Below are 23,865 nucleotides of genomic sequence, written 5' to 3'. Positions count from 1 at the left end.
ACACACACACACACACACGAAGATGGGGAAAAATAATTAAAATAAAAAGAAGGCCGGGCATATTGGCAGACACCTTTAATCCCAGCACTTGGGAAGAAGAGGCAGGCGGAGTAAGTTCAAGGCCAGCCTGATCTAGTGAGTTCCAGGCCAACTGGGGCTACAGGGAGACCCTGTCTCAAAAAATCAGAAACAAACCAAAAATGAAAAAAAGAAAGAATTTAAATCAGTGCTGCCTCAGAAAATGTGAGCACTATGAGTAAGAGGCAGTGTATAAGACACAGATTGGTTCCTTTGGTTTTGAAAATTTATATGAAATATTAGTAACTGGTAATTGGCCTAAAGATCCATGCACTCTCCACTGCGTTGTGATGTGAGAAAGCAAGTTAGCTGCTCCTCCTCTCAGTCCTCTGCAAAGCTACATAAGACAGTTGCTGCGGACTGAATGTGAAGTACTCCCCGCAGGCTCATGTATGTGAACACCTGATCCCCAGGTGGTGGAGCTGTGGAACCTTCCAGACATGGGGCCATGCTGGACCCAGGTCACCAGAGAGGAGGTCACTAGAGGTAAGCTTTATATCTCCAGTTCTGGTCTAGGTCAATGTGTTCTGCTTGGCCCCATGTAAGTAACTGCCTCTGCAAGCTCCCAGTGCCATGGACAGGAGACACCCAGATGCCATGTCTCTGCCACCATGACAGAGTTTACCCTCTGAACCATGAGCCAAAATAAATCCTTCCTCTTTAAGTAGTTTCTATCAGATATAGCAATGAAGAACAAACTAGAACAGTTCCAGTGTGTTTCTAGTTATTATTGACCTCTTTTTGTGTTTAATTTATGTTACACTTTAATATATAGATATGTGTGTGTGTGTGTGTGTGTGTGTGTGTGTGTGTGTATGGTATAAACAGCCTTGATTTATACCTGAATGGAAAGTTCAATCGGAAACATCACCAAATAAGGAAACACACTGGATAGAAAATGGGGTCTGGGATTATTTGCAATGGAAGACATGGGCAAACCCAGCAATTTGCCCTCAGGCTGCTAACTTTATCCTACTCACATCAGTCTGTTAAAATGACCCACACAAAGGGTCATTGCAATATTCAATTTGACAGGGATGTCTGAATTTGTGGAGACCACTTCTTTCACAAACCTGAACCCCTCCCCTCTGAGAGGCAGGCACTAACATCACCAAACACCAAACAGAATACCAAACACCGAATTCCAGCAACTGGAGCACAGGGAAGGGGCCCAGGGGTCTGGACCTCATCTCTGATACCTCCAGAGGTGTCCCTTTATGGAACTGCACACAGTAGAATGAACAGGACTACAAGAGACTCACAAGCTATTGTGCCCTGCTTCTGCGGACTTGTGGGCAGCAGTACCCACAAGTATCTCAACTGCCATGGGCTTTCAGGAAGAATCGCTAATATAATCTGCAGACCAGCCACTAACTGGCCACAAAAATGGCAGTTAAACTGCCCATGGACTAGAGACGTAGCTCAGAGGTAGGGTGCTTGCTTGCCTGGCATACACAAGAACGAGGGTTGGGTCCCAGCACTGCAAGAAATTAATTAACTCTAGGTAAACAAATATTGATAATGTATAATTTCATGCTGTAGATCATTTCATTGTGTATAAATTAATGGAATATTTGATTCATAGATGCAGAAGCATCCATGAGGACCGGGCATCTGGGACTGATGAACAAAACTAGCGGCTTCCATAAAGGAACAACAACCCAAGTCCAGGATGGAGCCAAGTCACTAGAGAAGTAAATACGGTGCAGGGTAGGGATGCCGAGGAACAGAAAATCAGAGAGGCTCAAGGGGAAATGTCCAGGGCGTCAACAACAAGAGAACTCCAAAAAATCAAATGGGAGCCTCGGTTTAAGAGACTCAGAAAAATACAAAAGATATTAAACAGAGACGCACCAATAGCAAACGGTGAGGCAGAGCCATGTGGAAATTCTAAGGTGGCTCAATGTCAAGCGGATAAACAGAACTCTGAGCGAATGGCACCTTCCTCATTCATTCCCAACTAAGGACTGACCTCCTTAAGCCCAGCACTGTTCTAGGTACATCTAGAGCAAAAGAAGCATTTTTACCCTGGTACATTCTAAGGGACAGAAAGGAACAATCAAAATTTTTAATTCGAAAATTATACAGTCTGTCGGGTGTGATCAATGCTTTAGGCATAAAAATAAAGCAGGAATGATTAATGGAGCAAGAGAAAGAGTGGTAATTATTCAGAGGTCCTGAGCCTGGGAGGAGGGGGTGAGAACAGAGAGGTGACTGAGCCCAAAGAGAGTGACTGCCGTACTAAGGATCAGAACCTGCATGTCGTTTCATAGGTAGGACTGGGCACTGCAGGAGGGCGTTCCAGAAAGTGAGGTAACCAGATTTCTTTTATACATAAAAGTCATTGTGGTAGGGTCTGGGAAGATGGCTCAGTGAGTACAAGTGTCACACAAGTGTGAGAACCTTAGCTCTGATCCCCAGAACCCATACAAACCTGCAATCTCAGTGCCCCTAAGGCAAGGTGGAGCAGGAGGGGGTGGGCAGAGACAGGAGAATGTTTCTAGAAGCTCACAGGCCAGCTAGCCTGGTGTGCACTCCAGAAAACAAGAAACTCTCAAACAAGGTGGAAGTTAAGCACTGGCTCCTGAGGTTGTCCTCTGACTTCTTTACACAATGGAACATGCGGGCTGGTACTCACATGCGTGTGCATATATGTTCATGTGACCGCACACGTGCGCACGCACACACGATTTAAAAAATAAAATTTCAAAAATTTTGAAAGGATCACTCTGGTGGGCTTGTGCAAGATGGATGGAAGGAATAGAGTTGGATGAAACCGGTTATGAAATGTGCCCCTCAAAGGCTCATATGTTGAAATTTTCCCTAGCTCAGACTTGATCAGTGTTGATGTATAATTTGCTAACGTTCCTGGGAGATTGTGGAAACGTGGAGAGGCAGAGCCTGCTGAGGAAGCAGGTCATTTGAGGGCATGTTTTTATATGGTTTTATCTTGTCCCAGGCCCCTCCCTCTGCCTCTCTCCTACTTTCTGGCCACCATGAAGTGAGCAGCTCTGCTGTACTCCACCCTCCCTACCATGATGCTCTGTCTCATCACGGGCCCACAGCCATGGGACCAAGTGACCGTGGACAAAAATGTGAGGCAGAATAAACCTTCCTTCGAGCTGCTGGTTTCTCAAGTGTTTTGTCACAGCAAAGGAAAACTGACTGATAGAGGAGACTAAATACAAGCAAGTGCAGGCGATGAGCGTTGGAACTAATACAGTACAGCAGGAACAAAGGACACATGTTTCAGAAGTATTTGAAAGGTATAATCAACAGAACACAGTAGAAACAATTCTAACCAATACAATCTTCTCACAGCATGTAGCCACGGAAGCTAAAATAAATCACTTTTCAGCTGGCTCTCGCCCACTAATGTAACTCATGGAAATAGATAATTCTGGGGGAAGCCTATTAAATATAAGAATGACATACTGCTTTACAGACATTCCTATTTACTTTCCTTTTTGTAAAATCTATTTTACTTTAAATGGGAAGGGAGGGGTCAAGTCTTCCTGGCGACAAATGATCCATTAAGCTTAGCAAAATAAAGACAGGAGATTTTAGCCTGGAAGAAGTTTGGTGATAAAGTGCTTGCTTAGCTTATGTGAGTCTGTGGATTTCACCCCAGCTCTTCACCAAAAATAAAAATAAAATACACACATACAAACACACACACACACACACACACACACACACACACCTTAACTTTTTTTTTTTTTTTGCTTGTTGCTTTTTAAACATGATCTCATAGAACCCAGATGAGCCTCAGACTCCTGATCTCTGGCCTCAACCTGCCTAGCATCACAGGCACACACCACCATGACTGGCTAATAACAGGATATTTTTAAAAAAATATTTTATTAATTATTTTTATTTTATGTGTATGTGTGTATTGCCTGCATGTAGGTAAGTGCACCCTTGTCGTGCAATGCCTGCAGAGGTCGGAAGAGACTCTTGGATCCTCTGGAACTGGAGTTATGGACAGTTGTCAGCTGCCATGTGGGTGCTGGGATTGAAACCAGGTCTTCTGCAAGAGCAGTCAGTGTTCTTAACTGCCGAGCCATCTTTCCAACCCCCAGAACGGGATATTTTAAAAGCCAAATCCCTCTCCTAACAACAATACTCTTACCTCCAACCCACAAAAATATGGCTATTTTTAAAAGGAAGCATACTTCCTTTTCATTCTGTGTGTGTGTGTGTGTGTGTGTGTGTGTGTGTGTGTGATGTGTTTTGCTGGGAATTGAGTGCACTCTCATCTGTAAACACTCTACTACTGACTGACTTTCACATCCCCTTTTTATCCCTATTTTAAATATACTCTCTCTATATAGTTTCAAAACCAAAGGCAAAAGTGTCTATTAATTGCAGCAGAATTTTTTTCCTAAAGCTATATAAAGAAGGTTCAGCAAGCTGGCCTTTTAAAGGGTAACTTCCTGTTTTGTACAGTACACTACATGATTTTTATCTAAAACGCATTGCACTATGATAGTTTCCTCTTCTTTCCAACGCTGATGAACAACAGAATTATAGTACTAGAACTTCTCACTGAAGCTGCCTTAAGCAATGAAAAGAGACATTAACTTGAAGAATAGGGGGTAACTAAGGCCCTATCTAAAAGTGTGACATAAATTAACCTTTCTGTTCCTCAAATTTCTCAAAAGTTAAATAAGATTTGGTTACATGCAAAGATCCTTTTCAACTCTAAAATGCTATGGATCTATGATGCTTTTTTCTTATTAATTGTATATTTTCTCCATCAGATTATCCTTTTATATGAGCCACAATTAATACAATAAGTCTTCTCCCCTCTCAGCCTTATTAAGCCTCTTTCCTTTATTTGGAGTATACTTACAGAATACAACTAATTCCAGCACAGGCTAAACAAAGTCCTGTCAGGGAGAAAATGAGTGAAGAGCACTCATTAGCTATTATTAGAAAACTCGTCTGAAATTATTGGGATGGTATTAGCAGTTTTTGAATGGCTCTAGACAAAAACTATTGCAAGAAACTTCCTATACCTGCCTGGTCCGACATGGCATCCACCAACCCCACGAGGCTACTAAGCACAGGAAATATAGCTAGCATAACTAAGTTTCTAAACTTTCTTTTAAATATCTAAATTTTAACTCTAGCATTTTGGGGGATAGAAAGGAGGTTTGAGACAGGGTCTCAGGTAGCCCGGGTTAGTTTGGAACTATGTAGCCAAAAATAACCTTGAACTCCAGACACTCCTCCCTTCACCTCCCAAGTGCTGTGACTATAGATGCGAACCACAGGGCTTAACTCCAGGGGATGGGGCAACAGCTCAGTTGAAAAGTGCTTCCTTTGTAAGCATGAGGATCTGACTTTGATCCTCATAACCCATGCTTAAAAAGAAAAGCCAGGCATGTGGCACATGTAATCCCAGCACTGCAGAGGTGGAGACAGGCAGATCCTTGGGGCTTGCTTACCAGCCAGTCTACCCTACTGGGTGAGCTCCTGGTCAGAGAGAGAATCTACCGCAAAAACAAAGTGAGGTGGATGCGGGGTGGGGCGGAGCTTAGACTCCACTCATCTCAGGAGCTAAGAAGCCTTTTAAGCTCCTAGGAATTCCACACTGAAAACATTCTCTGTGCACGAGATTTGATGTCAATCAGCCTATTAGCATCAATTGTGGCTGGATCTGGATATTTCCTGGTAGGCAAATTAGAAAATTATGTGATGTTGGGATAGGAGAAATATATCATGGTGACTTGAACATGCTGGTTTCATTGTAGGCATAAGTATGCAAAGCAAAGAACCCAGGAAAGAATTTCCAGAAAAGGAATCAAAAATAGGACCCGCTGTAAAAGCACCCACCTTGATCCTGAAAAAAATAAACAAATAAAGAGAGACTCAGCAACCAAGCAACCGTGAACTCAGAAAACCAAAAAAGAACCCCAAAGCACTGAATAACCATGGGTTCAACCACATAGTATCCTAACCATGGGTGATAAAAAAACCTCTCAAGTAAATAAACAAACCAAAAAGCAAGGTAGATGGCAGCTGAGGAAGGACATTCAAGGCTGACTGGCCTCCATGCCCATGTACACACATGTGCATGCACATGCACATATGTTCACACACACACACACACACACACACACACACAAAGAAAGAAACTTAAATATCCACAGAAGTCTAACAGCTGCTTGACTAGATACCCCAGCTAGACCACTGCATTTCACCACCAATTCCTGGCTCTCTTAAAACTTTTAATTTAATTTAAAAATGTCAAGTTTGTTAAGAGAGAACATGGGGATATTAAAGTCTAAGAAACTTCAAAAGACTTCCTTTTCCTCTACTTTTTGACTAGTAACACATGGCAAACTTTCTACTAAACTAGACTGTTACCAAAGATGCTGGACTTTCATGACAGTATAGTGTTAAAGGGGAACCAATCGTGGAAAGTAAGTTATATGTGTCACACTAAGATTACTTCTTTTTCTTGTTTATTTGTAAATCCAAGAAAGTTTTCCCAGTTAAAAAAAATGTCACTTGGCGCACAAAGTTTCTCCAGGAAAGGAAAAATAAAGTCTGTGGGTGTTCATGTTCATAAATCAGGTATCCAGGGTGTCAGTGGCACTTACCAATGGGGAAGGGAGATTTGACGAAGTCTTTATGACTCCACAGTGATTGAACTCTGTATTCGTTTGTGCCTCACCAGGCACTGCAGAAAGGTGGGACAGTGAAGTGAGATGTTGATTGAAATGCACCAAATTGGTCATTGGTCGTTTTACATAGAACTCAAAGATAACAGTACACACAGAAAAGCAAAAAAAAGCACGGAAATGAGCGTCAAATCTCACATCACTCTTGAAAAGGGCAAGAGTCATTCTACTCCAAGCCTGTGTGTGTGCGCGCGCGTGTGTGTGTGTGTGTGTGTGTGTGTGTGTGTGTGTGTGTGTGCTGCACACAGACGTGGGGGCTGCGTGTTCATGTAATGCATGTGGAAGGCCACAGGTCATTCTTGGGTGTCACAGGGTTGTAGATTCAGCTAGTCTGGCTGGCCAGGGAGACCCAGGGATCTATCTACCTGTCTCTGCCTCACCTATGCTGGTATTACAAGCACACCTAGCTTTTCACATGGGTGCTGGAGATTAAACCTAAATTCTCAAGCTTGCAGGGCAAGCACTTTCCCCACTGAGCCATCATCCCAGACCATCTGAGCCTTTCTTTGTCACCTCCTGTGTGGCTGAAAAATAATTCTTTTGACAAATGGCATGTCACATATTCAGGTGTTTAATAATGTTTGCTTTTTCTTTCCTACATGAAGTGTGTTTGCAGTCTTGACAGAAGCCCAGGGGAACAAAATTAGATAAAGGAGTAAACTAAAACCACTTCTTACCCTAACACTTAAGGAGAATCACTTTTACATATTTCCACCATCTCCCAAGGGTTTCTCTGTGCACATTTTTGTTAAGTTCATTAAAATTCAGAATTCTAACCCTTTTCTCATCCAACATTGCATAGGGAGCATCTCATCATGTTATTATAATTCCTTGAGAACAGGAAACATGATTGTGTAATTCTTACTATAATATGTAACAGGTAATGTATTTAAGTTTATTATCTTTGCTGAAAAGAGTATTCGCAGTGCAAATGCTGCCTTTAGTTTGAAAAAATTACAGTTTGCTTTAATGTGTTGATAAAGGTACTTAAATTCTAAAGATCTGTGAGAATATAAAACAGGAATCACCAGATCTAAAGGAAGTAAGGATGTCAGCAAACATCTAATGATAGTTCCTCTATATAAAATAAAGAACACAGGGGCTGGGGAGATGCCTCAGTCTGCAATGTCCTACTACCAAGCATGGGGACCTAAGCTGGGATCCCTAACACCTATGTTTAAAAAAAAAAAAAAGCTGGTGTGGTGACTTGGATGCACCCAGTGACTCCTTTTAAGACTGCAATCAATGGGACTGGAGAGATGATGGCTCAGTTAAGAACACTGGCTGCTCTCATAGAGGTTCTAGGATTCGGTTCCCAGCACACATATGGTAGGTACAATCCATTGCATGCATGCGTAAACGTGCATGTAGGCAAAACACTCATATACATAAAATATTTTTAAATTTTAAAAGACTAAAATTAATTTTCTGCAATTCTAGGGTACTTTAGGGAATTATCCCTAATTCCCTCACCTTCATTTTATCTTTCATTCTACTCTTCATTCATTCGAACGCTGAATCTTCTTCATTTCTCCTTTTATTTTACATCTTTATTGTCTTTAATTTTTGTCAATTTTTATTTAATTTTTGTGTCTTTTACTTTTAATGTATTTATTCTTGTATGGCTCTGTGTATATAGTATATGCGTATACTAATTCCAATTTCAAGTTTTGAGTTATGAGCTTGTTCTAACTGTCCCATTTTGATTTTGTCATAGCAGACTCAATAAACGTTAAACTATCATTCTGAAACTAGAGTTATCAAATTCAGGCAAAAAAAAAGGTAAAATTTTATACTGTAACATTGCCATTACATTGGCACTGAACATTATTCTTTTCTGTGTTCAGCACTGCAGGCTCTCAAAGCCTCAGAACACACAAAGAGGTCCCTACAGTTAAAGTGATCCCACTATTAGGTCTTCCAAATATATCTACCTTAAAGTGCTTCAAGAAACCGTACTCGTTCTAGGAGCTGGGAGATGTCCAAGGCCTCAAGTGTTTGGAGGTCTGAGTTCAAATCCCTAGCACCCAACATAAAAAGATGAATGTAGCACTCTGTGCCTATAATCTTAGTGTTGGGGCTGGGGAGTCAGGGACCAGAGGATCCCTAGGGCGTGCTGGATAGCCAGTCCAGCCAATCTACAAGCCACCTGGTTAAGTGACAGACTCCATATCAAACACTAATTATTAATTAATTAGGTGGAAAGTAAATGAAGAAGACACCCAACATCAATCTATGGCCTCCACATGGAAGCACACACTTGTGCATGGGCACACACACACACACACACACACACACACACACACATAAGAAATCTGTACTTTTCCTATTTAATAATATGCTTTCAGGTTTGCATTCTTGCATTTATTTGTTTTGTTCCATGATTCAGAAAAAAAAAATGAGATAATTTTCCCTAGGTAGAAAAAGGTTTGCATTCTTGCATTTATTTGTTTTGTTCCATGATTCAGAAAAAAAAATGAGATAATTTTCCCTAGGTAGAAAATGAGATAGCTCAGCGGTTAAGAGCACTGACTGCTCTTGCAGAGGACCCTGGTTCAATTCCCATCACCCACATGGCGGCTATGAACTGTCCTTAACTCCAGTTCCAGGGGAATACAAAGCCTCGTTCTGACCTCTGCGGCATTGTATGACATGGGTGCACACACATACATGCAGGCAATACACTCATACACATAAAATAAAAAATAATTTTAAAAATGTGCAGATCTACATGAAAAGTTTGTGAAATTCCAGACATGAGGTTGCCGCCCTTGGAAATCCTGCATGTATGAATCTCAGAGAACACTACTTCATTCCACACACTAAGAATTTCTAAATGAGCACAGGAAACCCAATCTGAGACCTTTCCAAAGATGGCCCATCAAAATGGAAAATTTCAAAGGAATCGAAATGAAGCACAACCAAATTCTGACCAAAAATTTGATCTCTGAAAATCAGCTTCCATCTCCCTAACAAGCTAAGTGAAAATAGCCCAGAATCATAGGAGACTGGGAGGAAGGGGACTAGCTGTAAACGGCTTTGAAGATGAAAAGCCTTGTTAAGTGCCAAATGCTATTATCAATGCGAGCTTCCTTTTATTTATATTCGCCTTGTCACTTGAATCACTCTATTAATAATGTCTAAGTACCTCCTAAGGTTTACCAGTCAACTCTCAGCCTTCCCAAGAACAGACAGGTCCTGCCTCCTCCCATCATCAAATAAGATGGACTGATTGTCTAGGGCAGAAGGTTCATGGAATGGTGCCATCTGCCATCCCCTCCGAGTTTGACTTACCTTGATTAGGACACCAATTTATTCTCCATTTTTCAACCAGACTTCATTGGTTTTCACTCTAAATAGATTGAAATCTGACACAAATTGCTGCCCCAGCATAAGAAATGCTAATTTTTTGCAATCGGATTCATACCTCAATACTAGGAAATAAGATATGTTGAGGATAATAGGCATTCAAGGAGAAAAATACCAGGGCTGGAGACAGCCACCACCTCTCACGGTAACTCTGTGTCCTCCAATTCATGCTGTTCAGTGGTGCCTCCTTAACACACCCCTCAGTGTAAGTTACATAAACTAGGAGGTGAGCAGAATCAGCTGTTCACGGGGGTCTAGTGCAAAGTAAGAAGAAAGAGCATTTCGAAGCTAGAGAAATGGTTCAGTTGGTAAAGCACTTGCTGGGCAAGCATGAGGACCTGAGTTCCATCCCCAGCATCCACTTAAAAAAGCCAGGTGTGGGTTCATATGAGCAGGGTCCCGGGAGCGTGTAGGTCTCTATTTCCTTATGGTCATACGCCTCCTCCCTGGCTCTTCCAATCTTTCTGCCCCTCTCTTCTTCAGTGGTCCCTGAGCCCTGGGTGGGTGGAGTTTAATATAGGAGTCCTGTCTGAGGACCCACACTTTGCAGACTCTTACTCTCTATGCTTTGGCCATTTGTGACCTTTTGTGTTCCTGGCGCTCTGCTGCATGAGGAGCTTCATTGATGAGAATCGAGCAATGCATTAGTGTTCTCTTCAAATGGTATCAGTATGCACAAGACCCACGCAAACTCAAGCAGACAAAAATCTAGCACAGAACTGTGGAAATGGGGAGCAGTGCCCAAACTTGGTTGAAGAATTATTGGCAGCTGCTTACTGCTGGTTGAGGAAGAGCTGATCTTCTTAAGGAAGGGACTCTAGATAGGCTGACTAGACCCCAGTGGATGAATTTGCACTGAGGGACATCTCAGGACTCTAACTTGAAATGCTAGGACTCTTCACTTGACAAATGATAGAATGTATGAATTCCAGTGACAGGTGGGGGCTATGGAAGGGGCCAATGGGGAAGGGGCTATAAAAACAAGATGTTCTGCATGAAATGCACAAATTTAAAAAAAAAAAAAAAAAAAAAAAAAAAAAAAAAAAAAAAAAAAAGCCAGGTGTGGCAGTAGGTGGCTGTACGGCCAACACTGAGTGGCCAGCCATCCTAGTTCAATCAGTGAGCTCCAGGTTCAGTGAGAGATCTTGTCTCAAAAAGCAGAGTATGGAAGACACCCAATTTCGACCTATGGCCTCCATGTGCACATACACATAAATGCACACACATGAACATGTACACACACACACACACCACACACAAAATTAATTATAAATTATAAAAATAAGCTTTTGTGATGGTTAGCTTTAATTATCAATTTCACACAATCTAGGTCACCTAGGAAGAAAGTCTCAAAAAGGGACTGTTTAAGTTAATAGGTGTGGGAAAAGCCAGTTCACTGTGGGCAGCACCACTCCCTAGTCAGGGGGCTCTGAACTGCGTACAAGAGGAGGAATTGAGCTGACAGGCAAGCAGGAGTAAGCATGACTCAGCATACATAGCTTCAAGACTCAAAAAGTTTCTGATTTTAGAGCACTTTGCATTTGAGGTTTGTGGATTAAGAGACAAGGCCTGTACACAAAAGTTTTAACAGAGTAGCAAGGTAGACTGTCTTGTACTAAAAACTTATATCCAAGCCACAAAGGTAAACACCAGCCTTAGCTGAGCACAGGACTTAACTTAGTCATAGAGTCAAATAAAAGAAGCTTAAAAGCAAAAGGGGAAAAAAAAAAAAAACAGACAAGCCCATTTCCAGCTCCTCCCCACTACAGGGAGCTGCATCCCTACTTCTTAATAGACCTTGATAGCTAGTACTTCGAGAAAAGAAGACTCTTAAGTTTTAGAGTTAGCACAGATAAGGCTTTCTTGGTTCTGGCACACTGAATAAACCCCAGATACAGGATTTCCCTTCTAGTAATAGTAAAATAAATTGCAGCATCAGCCCAAGTTGTCACAAAGCTGAGTGAACAATTTATGCCTATTACACATTATACATATGCATATCAGTCAATTTAGGTAAACTGGACACATGTGTTGGCTATTCAGTCATGAGAAATCAAAAAGTAAAGAAACTTACAAAAAGCCTTCTGTAAACTGGATATACATGGATACCAATAATCAGTGTCTAATTTTCTGGGTAAACTTTATGAATTGATGACTTCAAGCCTGACAGATGCATAGCAATAGTGCTTGACAGATGCCACCAACCAAGCTTACAATACATAGGAAAACATTTCCTCAGCCTGGGGAGATAGCTCAGTCAGTAAAGGGCCTGCCAGGCAGGCAGGAGGATCTGAGTTCAGATCCCCACACCCCCACAAAAAGCCAGGTGGGGCAGCATGAATCTGCAGTCCCAGCACTGGGGAGGTGGAGACAGGCAGATCCCTGGAGCATGCTGGGCAGCCGTTCTAACTGATTTGGTAAGAGACCCTATCCCAAAACTTAAAATAGAGAGTGACTGAGGAAGAATGGGAACTCAACCTCTGGCCTCCACTTGCATGAGCATACACACACACACACCCACACACACAGGTACACACACCCACTCATACATATAGCACACATGCCACACAGTGACCATGCAAACACACACACACACACACACACACACACACACACACACACACACACCATGAGAATATTTCTTCATGCAGTCAACCAAAATCCCAATAATGAAAAGCACTGGTCCTGGAAGCATCCTCTGAAAAATATGACCACAAAACAGGCCTGCAGAGTTGCATCATCTATGGGACTCCATACACTAGGGGATGCAGTACTTTTGAAGTGTGTGTTTTAAACCACAAATTTGAACATACATCAAATTTTAATAAATTATTCCATTTAAATGTGTGGAAAATTTACTGAGTAAACTGTAAATTACAAAGATACCCTAAGTTACTTTAATGAGTAAAAAACTTAGAAAACATAGAGGACTTTGCAGAAGATAAAGTGTGAACCACCTTTTGATGTTGCAACAGGGCATGTCATCTACAAAGTTCACAGTGCAATCCAGTTACAAAGAAACAAAAAACCCTCAGATGTTTTAAGTTAGTTTATGATTGAGTGTTGGGCCTCATTCACATCTATCCTTGGTTGCAAGCAACCCACAGAGTGTAGTTTGGATCCACCTGGTAGACTATACAGTAATATCACTCATCACTTACCAGCGTAAGATCCTGAACTTTTTTTACCACTGTGATAGGACTCTGAGATGCAAAACAGCAGAACGAGAGGCCTCCTCAAATCTCACCTCCCACTCCAACTCACTAAAGAATCTGAGTGCTTGCTTACTTCCCTTTCTTGTGGATATGGTAAAAGGGAGTAACACAGAATGCACTAAAATAAAGTAGGGACTCAGACAAGGGAATATGCAGTGTGGTCTGAGATGAATCAAAAAGCTTGTGTAGAAGAGGCTGATGTGAGTTTGGCCTTGAGAAAATGACAGGGCGTGAATAAAATGCGAAGGCCTCGCTTGGCATGTGGAGCACATAAGAAGCAGCATGTTGGAAGCCGGGGATGGTGGCGCCTGCTTTTAACCCCAGCACCCCAGAGGCAGAAACAAGCGATCTCTGCGAGATCTAGGCCAGCCTGGTCTACATAATGAGTTCCGAACCAGCCAGGGCTACAGGGAGACAGCATGGGTTTTGTCTATGAGAGAGAAGGAAGTAATCCAGTTAAAAGACCCTAACCTAAAGACGAAGCTAAAAGATGATTCTGTTTAAGGCCACATTCACCTCTGCTCCCTCTTCCAGAGTCTCTTTCACTTGAAACATGAAGATTTCTAAAATGAAAATATTCCTTAGTGGAGGAGAAAAATGGTTTGTGTGAATGCCAATTATTTTCTAATCAAGATGAAAACTTTAGAAAGTGAGTACTTGTCCAATTTTAGCAGTCAGTTCATGTGACAATAAACCATATTCTAACCCAGGGACACAGAAGCATATTTTCACTTCCTTTGAAACTAACTTAAGTGTCTTTGAACTCTGGTCTCTCAAATGTCTAAACTACAAGCAAAAAAAAGTTCTGTAGTCTTACCCTATTTCAAAATTACATGTCAACTCTGTGGAACGTCTCCAAACACCAATTTCCTTATCAGTAAAATACATGTAACATCACACACCTATAAAGACTAAGAGAGTACTCATTGCACTAGCACAGTGTCACACACAGTGGACAATCAATAGCCATAAGATGCTAAGATTCAGATCCCAGCTCTCTCTCTTTCTGGATAGATCATTCTCAACAACTCACTTGAGGTCTTTAAGACCTCAGTCTCCTCTTGTGTGAAACAGGGGTTAAAAGCCTTTATCAAAGGCTTGAAATTCAGTGAAGCTCTGGGAACAGACATCCATAATGGAAAAACAAGCAGACATTTAAAGCTCTGCCGATAAAATTTCTATAAAGTTACTTAACATACTGAAGGCGGTGGGGAGATAGTCATCCATAAACTGCTTCCGTGCAAGTGTGAAGAAGGCCTGAGTCCCCAGAATTCACTATAAAAAGTCCGGTGTGGAGGCACACTCTTGTCATCTCAGAACTAAAGATCTAGAAACCGGCAGATCCTTGGAGCCTGTTGGCCCGCCAGCCTCCTCTAACCCCTTCCAGGGCAGTGAGAGATGATCTTAAAAACAAGGCAGGTAGCACCTGAGGAATGACACCCAAAATCGTCTTCTAGCCTCCACACACATAGACACATATGTGCACCTTCATACACAGGAACGTGCCTGCACACATACACACATTAAAAGAACTCTCACTAAAATGATGAAATATGGCAGCTGGTGTGGTGGCTCACACCTGTCTTCCCAGCATATGGGAGGCTGAGGCAACAGGTGTCCAGAATTGGAGGCCAGCCTGTGCTACATTGTGATACCCACCCTGTCTCAAAAAACAAAACAAAAGGCAAAATATAAATACAAGGTAATAGGGGTTGGAGAGATGGCTCAGATGCTGCTCTTTCAGAAGACTCTAGTCGTATTTCTCAGCACCCACATCAGACTGTGCATAACTGCCTGTAACTACAGTTTCAGGGGATCTGAAACTCTCTTCTGGCCTCCATGGACACACACACATAAATAAAAATAAAATAAATCTTCTTTAAAAATTAATAAAAATACAAAGCAGTAGGAAGTGTAGTTGGCAGACTGGTGGTGTTTGAATCAGTGGCTGTTACCATGCAGATTAAATCCACTCACTGGTTAATCTCTCAACCTTCGGATCTGGATGTTCTCTGTTAAAATGACCTTGTGCCCATTTCAACTATACTCAGAGGAGATTCGTAGAAGTCTGCACTCTTATTTCAGGCTCCTGTAATGCAACTCAGTTTTTTAGGTTTTGGGGTTTTGGTGGTAGAGGTGGTGGCAGTTTGGGGGGGTTGGGTGTTTTGTTTGTTTGGTTGCTTTTTGTTTCTTGAGAAAGGGTTTCTGTATGTGCCCCTAGCTGACCTGGAACTCACTATGTAGACCAGGCTGGCTTTGAACCAAAAGAGATCTCCCTGCCTCTGCCTCCCAAGTGCTCTGATTAAAGGCGGACACTACCATGCCTGACCATGTATGAGCTTTGATTAAACATGGGGGAAAGAAAAAATGACTACATTTAACAGGAAACAGACAAGGTACAGTTTAATATATGTCTTTTTCTCATCCAATAAAACTGCAGGAAAAAAATTCCCAGATAAAAATCTTGCCCATCTTAAATAAAGAGAGGTCACCTGTGTACCTGAACAGTACAAAAAGCAAATGGATCACAATGACCAGATTCTGCTTTTCAGACATTTTCCTGGTAATCTGCAAGAACTCTTCCTTCCCCCATTAAGACCACTTAAGTTTGTATTAAACAGCTACAGGATACTAAAGAAAAAGTTTGGCCAAAACCAAATAAAAATAAATGAAATAAAGTTTTTCTTTCATAGAAGAATTAGTATTTTTTTCTTAATCTGGGCTGATGAGATGGCTCAGCAGGCAAAAGAACTTGTAGCACAAGTCTAATGACCTGAGTTCGATCCCCCAAACCTACAGTAGAGAGAAGCAACTCCTAAAAGTTGTCCTCTGACTTCCCCATGACACATGTGTATACACATACGTATCAATAATGACGATGATGATGATGATGATAATAATAATAATAATGTTTAAATCCCTACCAAGGGCCCCCTGGCACTCCATTAGGCTGATAATTTCCCTACTTTACAGAACTCATCAGATGCTTTAACGGTAAGTCCAGTTATCTACCAAAATGTATCATTTCTGCTTCTTTCAGAAAATCAGAATCAAAAAGTGAATCAGAAAAACACAAAGGATTCTTTCTTCAATCAGTGTTGAAAACATCCATTTTATCACATGCAGGAAAACCTACGGAGGTTGCTGTGGTTTGGATATGAACTGTTTTCCCCACAGACTCACATAATGAAGGGTTGGTCCCCAACTGCCAGGGGTATTTGGGCTCTGGAAACTTTGGAAGATGAAGCTTAGCCAGAGAAAATAAGTAGGTCACTGAGGGCATGTTTGTGAGGGCATGTTTGTGGGGCCTGTGTCTTGCCCAGGTTTCGCTGTGGGTGTGTGTGTGTGGGTGTGTGTGTGGGGCTTGTGTCTCTCCCGGGTCTTTTTTCCTCCCTCTCTCTCTCTCTCTCTCTCTCTCTCTCTCTCTCTCTCTCTCTTCCTCTCTCTCTCTCCCCATCTCTCTCTCTCTCTTCCTCTCTCTCTCTCTCCCCATCTCTCTCTTCCTCTCTCTCTCCCTCTGTCTCCTTCTTATCCACCATCAGGTGAGCAGACTTTACACCATGCTCCCACCACTATAAAGTTTTGTCATAGAACAAACCCCAAATCAACACAGCCAAAGACTATTATTGGAACTTCTCAAACAGTAACTAAATTATATCCTTCTCCCCTTGGATTGTTTGTGTTGGGTATTTTGCCACAGTGATGAGAAGTCTGATTAACCAAAGTGTCGTTTAATGTATCACTTAACCACCAGTGTACAGTTACATCACTTTCAACAGTTCACTCCTGGCCAGCTAGAGGGGCAGTGAGACATTAGCTTTTTCTCAGAACATACAAATAGAACATACAAATTGTCTCAAAACAGACAATACAAAACCTATCCTGGTAAATTTTGATACCCTTGTATGAATCATGCAACATTCCTTGTTATTCTCAAAGTTCCATCCAGAGTCTATTTATAATACACAATCCTGTATGTTAAATATCTTGTTTATACTGACTTAAACATAGCCAACACTTGCTTTAGCCGAAATTATTTCTCCTAAGAATTGTTCCAGTCCTACAAAGAGAGGAAGGACTGCCCAGTGACCCAACTCAAAGACTGAGGATAGGAAGCCTTGAGTCTCCCAGTGGATGCTCGCTCACTAGTCACCAGCAGACCCCAATCAATGGAACTACACTGCAGATACTAGCCAAGATGGCCCAAACACCTCTCTCTGGCTTGTCTGGAATAGTGGAATGAATACACATTGCTTTCTAGAAAAGTCCTTCCTAGAGCTAGGAATTAGGAGAGCAAAATCAAATTAGGCATTTCTTCATGACTTCAAAGAGAAGCTCATAAAACCTAGTATGTGTATTACTGGGGTAATTTATGAAGGTTACACCTGAATAGCCTCAGCTTGTTCTCTCTCTCTCTCTCTCTCTCTCTCTCTCTCTTTCTCTCTCTCTCTCTCTCTCATCTTTTCCAGTACAAACAAAACATGGCCTCCTGCAGCTTACATTAGTGAGCTAACAGAACTTTACTTCTGTAGGATGAATTAACTACAACTCACCAGCTGCTCTCTGACCTTATGTCACACAACTGTCACCTAAGGCTAGTCATGTATTTTTGGTTTGGTTTTTGTTTTGTTTTGTTTTTGTTTGACTCTTGTTTGTTTTGTTTTTGAAACAGGGTCTCCCTGTAGCCCCAGCTGACCTGGAACTTACTATGTAGACCAGACTGGCCTCCATCTCACAGAGATCTGCCTGTCTCTGCCCCAAGAGTGCTGGGACTAAAGGTGTGCACCACCACACCTGGCCCATCATGTTTTCATTTTACTTTGGGTACATGAATCTGAAGCATCACTTATCATGTCAGTATAGACAGACTACATCAATGTGTTTGTTTCCTGTTTGTCTTGGGCCCCTGATGGAAACACAGACATCACTGGGTGAGAATACCATACAGGGTCCTTTTGTAGACAAGAAAGTTGAGACTCAGAAAGATAACTACCTTCATCCCAGGTCACACAGCTGCACAGAACCATTTCTGCAAATAGAAGCCAGGCCTCTTGATTCTCCCTGCTCCCCCTATCAACAATCTTCCCTACAGACAAGTTAAGGCTACATTCCTGGCCTACCAAAGTAAAAGCACAGGTTGACCTGGTTTGTTGTGCAAGTATAATTTCCCTAAATTTTTGTTTCTATTTGTTTTCTATTTCAGTTGCTGAGACAGTGTAGATATAAGATTAGTTGGGAGTGGTGGCTACAAAATGTATTTTGAATTACAAATCTATAATTTTGGTACAGAAACCTTTATGAGTCTCACTTTAGGACAAGATACTCTTCCTTATGACCCCAACACTGTTACCTGAACACTAGAAAATTCCAAATCCTGAAACACAAAGAGAGAGAGATGTTGTCCAAACTTATTATACTGAATTGCAGGGCATCTAAACCCTACAGCAGACCTTTTTGTTTGTTTGTTTTTGGTCTTTTTGAGACAGGGTCTCCCTGTAGCCCCAGCTGGCCTGGAACTTGGTATGTAAGCCAGGCTGGCCTCGAACTCACAAAGATCCACCTGCCTCTGCCTCCCAAGTTCTGGGATTAAAGGCGACCACTACCACGCCCAGCTAGTAGACCTTTTAGTTCAAGTTATTTTTTAAAAAAACATTTTTACTCTGATACTCCCATACAAACTCATAGACTTAAACAAAGGCCCTAGAAAGTCTGAATCTTCATAGCATGGGCTCCTTAACATTCAGAAGCCTTGCTGGAAACACGGCACAGCTGTTAAGAGCACTCGCTGTGATTCCTGAAGACCTATGTTCGTTCCCAGCACCCACATGGCAGCTAGCAACCATCAGTAACTCTAGTTCCAGGAGATTTGATGCCCTCTTCTGCCCTCTGCAGACACTGCATGCATGATGTACACTTACATGCAGGCAAAACATATTAAAAAAAAACTACAATTTTTTTTTTTTTTTGGAGCGGGACTTGGTAGTACATGCCTTTAAATCCCAGCACTCAGGAGACAGAGGCCAGCCTCTACATAGCAGTTCCAAGCCAGCTGGGGCTACAGGGATATCCTGTCTCAAAATGACCAAAAAAAATTACACTTTTTTTTTTTTTTTTAAAGTTCTGTAACCACATTCTAGAGGATGGACCCACATCCAAGAATATTTGGGAAACACAAGCTGGAAACTTTTTTTTAAAAAAGGACATGACTTTGTGGGGAGGGGACAGATCTAAGAGATGGGGGAGGGTAATTAAATACAAAATATCAGTGTATGAAGTTCTCAAAGATTCAATAAAAAATATTTTTAAAGCATTCTGTGTTAAGTAAACTGAGTCCTAAGCACCGAGGCTCAACGCAGAGCAATGTTCCTGGCACTTCCTATTTCTTCCCAGAATTCTTTGGGGTTTGGCATGAAGAACAGGAAAAAAATTTAAATGTCACCTCAGCTACAGTGAGCAGAAAGGGGATTTGATGGACAGATTCTCCGCAAAGCTTGATTGACAAAAGAAAAAGAAATGACGCAATGGGTCAGGAAACTTCTGGCCTTTTTTTTACTTGTTTGTTATGTTGAGAATCATTTATACCTAGGAAAAAACTTTTTTTTTTAATGTGGCCTATATCTCTGCAAGAACACATTTACAGTTAAAATCCTCTGATCAATTACTCCCATCATTAGCAAAATGCATCTCCCAGCAAGATTGATTGTGTGCGGTTCATGGTGCAAGATGGAAAACCTTCAATTTGTCACATAAAAGGATCTGGGCCAGCATTTACAGAACAAGGCTCGTTCAAACAGGGTGGTTGTTGGCTCTTTTCCCTAACTGGATGCCCAGATCCCCAACCCTACTCTCACTGTTTGACACTGGCCTAAGGCTGAGTCTTGCTGGGTGTAAAACTCTGATGTGAACCTAAAGGGTTTAGGGTGTGCACACATTTTTTTTCTGCCTTCTTGCAGGCAGGCAGCTTGGTGCAGATCTGTGACAGTACCTCTTTTGGCTTGGAGGAGGCAGTGAGGACCAATGAAACACTGAAGGGAGCCTTCAGTCCACCAATACTTCTCGATTTCCTACTCCCCATCACCAGCTAGCTTCACTATCCGGAATTAAGGCTCAACCAGTTTTCATTTTTTTTCTCAGATTTGATGGAATCTGAATCCATTCACTTGGTATAGGAAAGCCAGTGGATCCCCCAGATCCTTCGACTGTGGGGCCAGGGTAGTGGGGTGACAGTGGTAGGCAAGGGGTTTGGAGCCAAGGGAAGCAGGCCCATGTCCAACATGGCTTCCCACCAGGAGGCTGTGGCTCTACCCTAGACAGTGATTCCCAAGACCCTCCCTTCTAGTGTCATAAACCCAGCCTAGCCAGGCACAAGGCGGCAATATACAGAGCTAACAAGAGAGGAGAAATCAAAGAACTAAACAGCAGGTCAATGAGTGTCAGCTTGTCCTTCAAGGACTCCCACCCAACCCCTCCAGTCCTAAAGACCTGGAAAATTCCCAAAGTGATACCGGGTTCCCAAACTTCCCAGAATTCCCGACGGTATCTGCAAATGACATCAAAGATGAGCACCGGTGACAGTGACCATCTCTCTTCACATGTCCACCATCTGCATCCCTGGAGATCTCCCTCGTATTTTTATGAGCAAAGATCCCCACAAGCCAGCCGCTGGGGTGCTCCAAGTCCCCTGGGAGCACTGCCTCAGCTCTTCTGCGCACAAAAAAGGAAAACTTGGGCCCTGCGACAATCCTGTGGAATGCTCGTTGCAATTAACCGAACATTAGCTTCCACTGCTGAAAAAAAAAAAAAAAGTGGGTTTCTTCGAAACGTTAGGACCGACGAACTGCGACCTCATCATCCGCCGCGGAGTCAAGAGGACCAGGAGAGGGGACGGTGGCTGAAACTTCAGGTCGCAAACGCAGAGCCATTCCAGGCTGGTCCCCACCCCACGGAGCCCACGGGTGCTCCCCGAGGACGCGCCTAAGCGCAGTCGAGAGTACCGGGAACGCGCCGCGCGCTCACCAGAGGATGAACCCCTCCAGCCCGCGTGTCGCTCACCGCTGAGGTGGGAAGGAAAGACCTCCAAGGGCTCTAAGCCCCAACCTCGCACCTATCGGACACCCGGGGGGGGGGCCCTGACTTCGCGGCTTCTAAGTGACCCAGTAAAATCCCCCTCTGGGTCCCTGCAAACGCCCGGTGACCAGGATGCTGCAATTTTTAACCGGGTGGTTTAAAACCTCCTCCTACCCTCGGCCGCTGCGCTGTCAGATTCGCCGGCAGAAGGTCCCCCCCGACCTGCCCTCACCGGAGACCACGAGCGACCTCCGCGTGGCTCCGGCCCACCCTCCTCCCAGGGTCTTTCCCGCGGGCACAGCTGCGCACCTTCTTCTAGAGTGCTGCGTCCTGGACACGGGCGACCCCTGTTGGGGACCCCTGTTCCCAGCCAGTCTACAAGCCTGCATTCTGGATGGCTCTTTTCCAGGCTCAGGTTCGCAGGCTTTCCGAAGGACGCCCAGAATGGCTCCGATTTTAACTCCACTCTTAGACTCTCCCAAGGCCCCCTCAGACCTCAGCCCCGCCACCGACCCGCGCTCGAACTCCCCAAGTCTAGCCCCGCCTGAGCGTCGGTCAAGGCTGGAGGGCGCCCCTCTAGGCAGCACTCCCGTGAGTGCTCAAACTGAGCAAGAGACGATTTCTTCCCAAATGCATTCATGCTCCATCCTTCATCTTCCTTGGAACACAAAAAACAAGTAACCTGGCAACTCGTAGGGTGGACCCCGCACGCCTTTTGAGGGGAGATCCTTGCTCCCGCACCTTCGGCAAGCCCGGGCCCTGGCCCCCAACCTCCCACCCTTTCAGGAAGCAAGCGGAAACAAGAGCCCTTCGGTAACAGTGACACATGCAAAATCTCCCCGTGCACACAAAATCTCCCAGCGCACACAAAATCGCAGACTACTGCATGCAGCAGGATTGCACCCGGCACCCTGGACAGTTAAGTCTTTTTAATAAGCACCTCCTTGCCCCGCCTATTCTTGGCTTTTACTTGCTCAGGATCCAACACTCAAGACGGAGAGAGCCAACTCGTCTCCTGGAAAACCGAAATTAATCATTCCCTCTGCCCTCATGTATTTTGCACCACGTGTCAGCAGTTTGTCACGTCAGATCGTAGCAGGGTCTGGTTCCGAGACACGCACACACATTGGCGGGGGGGGGGGTCCTCTTTAATACACACCTTCGCGACTGTACACACAGACATGGATCCACATGGACCCACAGGCACACAATGTAGCGGTGCCTCGGATGCCCTCGTCCCGGCTCAAGGCACCCTTCTACCCTGGAGCCTCTAGCAATGGACTTGATACAGATAAACCACGGAAAAAACTGGGGCGATTCGTTCCCCCTCTTTTTTCCCACTTAATTCGCTACAGCAGCTCCTGGAGTAACCAAAGAGTGTCGAAACCAAGGCGTGGCCACTTCGATTGGGTTTTTTCCCACCTCAAAACCTTTATTTTCAGTTTTTAAAGCCACCTTAGCCCGCCATATTGGAACTGGCACGGTGTCTAAAGACTCCTTCCCCGCTGCTGTAGCGCTTCCAAGAAAACACAAGTACCGACTGGACTGAGGACGTGTGTCCGGTCACCGCGAAACAACCGCTTCCCACCCCCAAAGCTCCCCCTTCCCAGCCGAATCCTCTCCAGCCGCCCCAGGTCCAAATCAACAAATACATCTAGCAGTTCCTCCCGTTGCTTTTGGGGGGAAGATTTCAGCAACACACACACATACACACACACACACACACACACACACACACACACACACACTCGCACATTAAAAAAATTAACTCCAAATCAGGCTAGTGATTCCGAAAGGCGGCAGAATAAGAGTCCACAGCACCAAAGCCCGAGTGACAGGGTATTACTTTCAGGGGGTGAAAAATGAACAAAAAGACCGCCCTTGCCTGAGCTCGCTCCGTAACTACTACTGACAATTACATTTGGCTGCACAGACAAATGTTTCCAACCCGGCGATTCCAAACGTCTACGCGATTTTGGACCCCCTTCCTTTGGGTCTCCAACCCCACCCCCCAACACCATCATCTCCCCTGCCCCCTAAACCTCCACATACACACCGAAAGGAGACCGGGGTGCCGAGGAGACGCGGGAACCCGGGGCGGCTGCAGAGGCGGCAGCGTCCCCAAAACCAGTGCACAAACGAGGAAGGTGGGTGGCGGGAGGGAACCCGCTGCGCCCGGAGGAGGAGGTCACTTTGCAACTCCTGACACACTCCTGAAAGACCGGGCTGTGCAGACCCGGGAGAGTCAACAGGGACGGAGACCAGGGAAGCCAAAAAGAACCAGAAAAGAAAGAAAGAAAAAAGGAAAAAATGACAACCCCGAGCGCAGGAGTTTGAGGCTTCGCTGTACGTTTCCTTCCAGCCCTTTCTCTCTGGTTTCTCTGCCCTCCTTCCTCCCCAACCCCCACCTCCACCCCCACCCCCGGGCTATGTCGGGCTTCCTT

The 23,865-nt window shown here is 43.8% G+C and overlaps 1 protein-coding gene across 3 annotated transcripts in view; it reads right to left on the bottom strand.

Annotated features, from left to right (window-relative positions):
- Sfmbt2 (Scm like with four mbt domains 2) overlaps positions 1 to 23,865 on the bottom strand; it is a 229,799-nt gene that overhangs the window by 205,607 nt on the left and 327 nt on the right. Inside the window, exon 1 of one of the 3 annotated variants that reach the window (XM_029559692.1) lies at positions 23,478 to 23,621. The exons of the other annotated variants lie outside the window; for them this stretch is intronic. The gene's annotated coding sequence lies outside the window, so the exon portion shown is untranslated. Of the gene's footprint in view, positions 1 to 23,477; positions 23,622 to 23,865 lie in introns of those variants that run through there. 3 annotated transcript variants of the gene reach the window in all.

The sequence above is a fragment of the Nannospalax galili genome, unplaced genomic scaffold (genome assembly GCF_000622305.1).
Source record: "Nannospalax galili isolate Female #2095 unplaced genomic scaffold, S.galili_v1.0 scaffold209, whole genome shotgun sequence".
NCBI classification, from domain to species: Eukaryota; Metazoa; Chordata; class Mammalia; order Rodentia; family Spalacidae; genus Nannospalax; species Nannospalax galili.
Note: the sequence above shows the minus strand (reverse complement) of the source record. Positions and strands in the feature narration are given on the sequence as shown.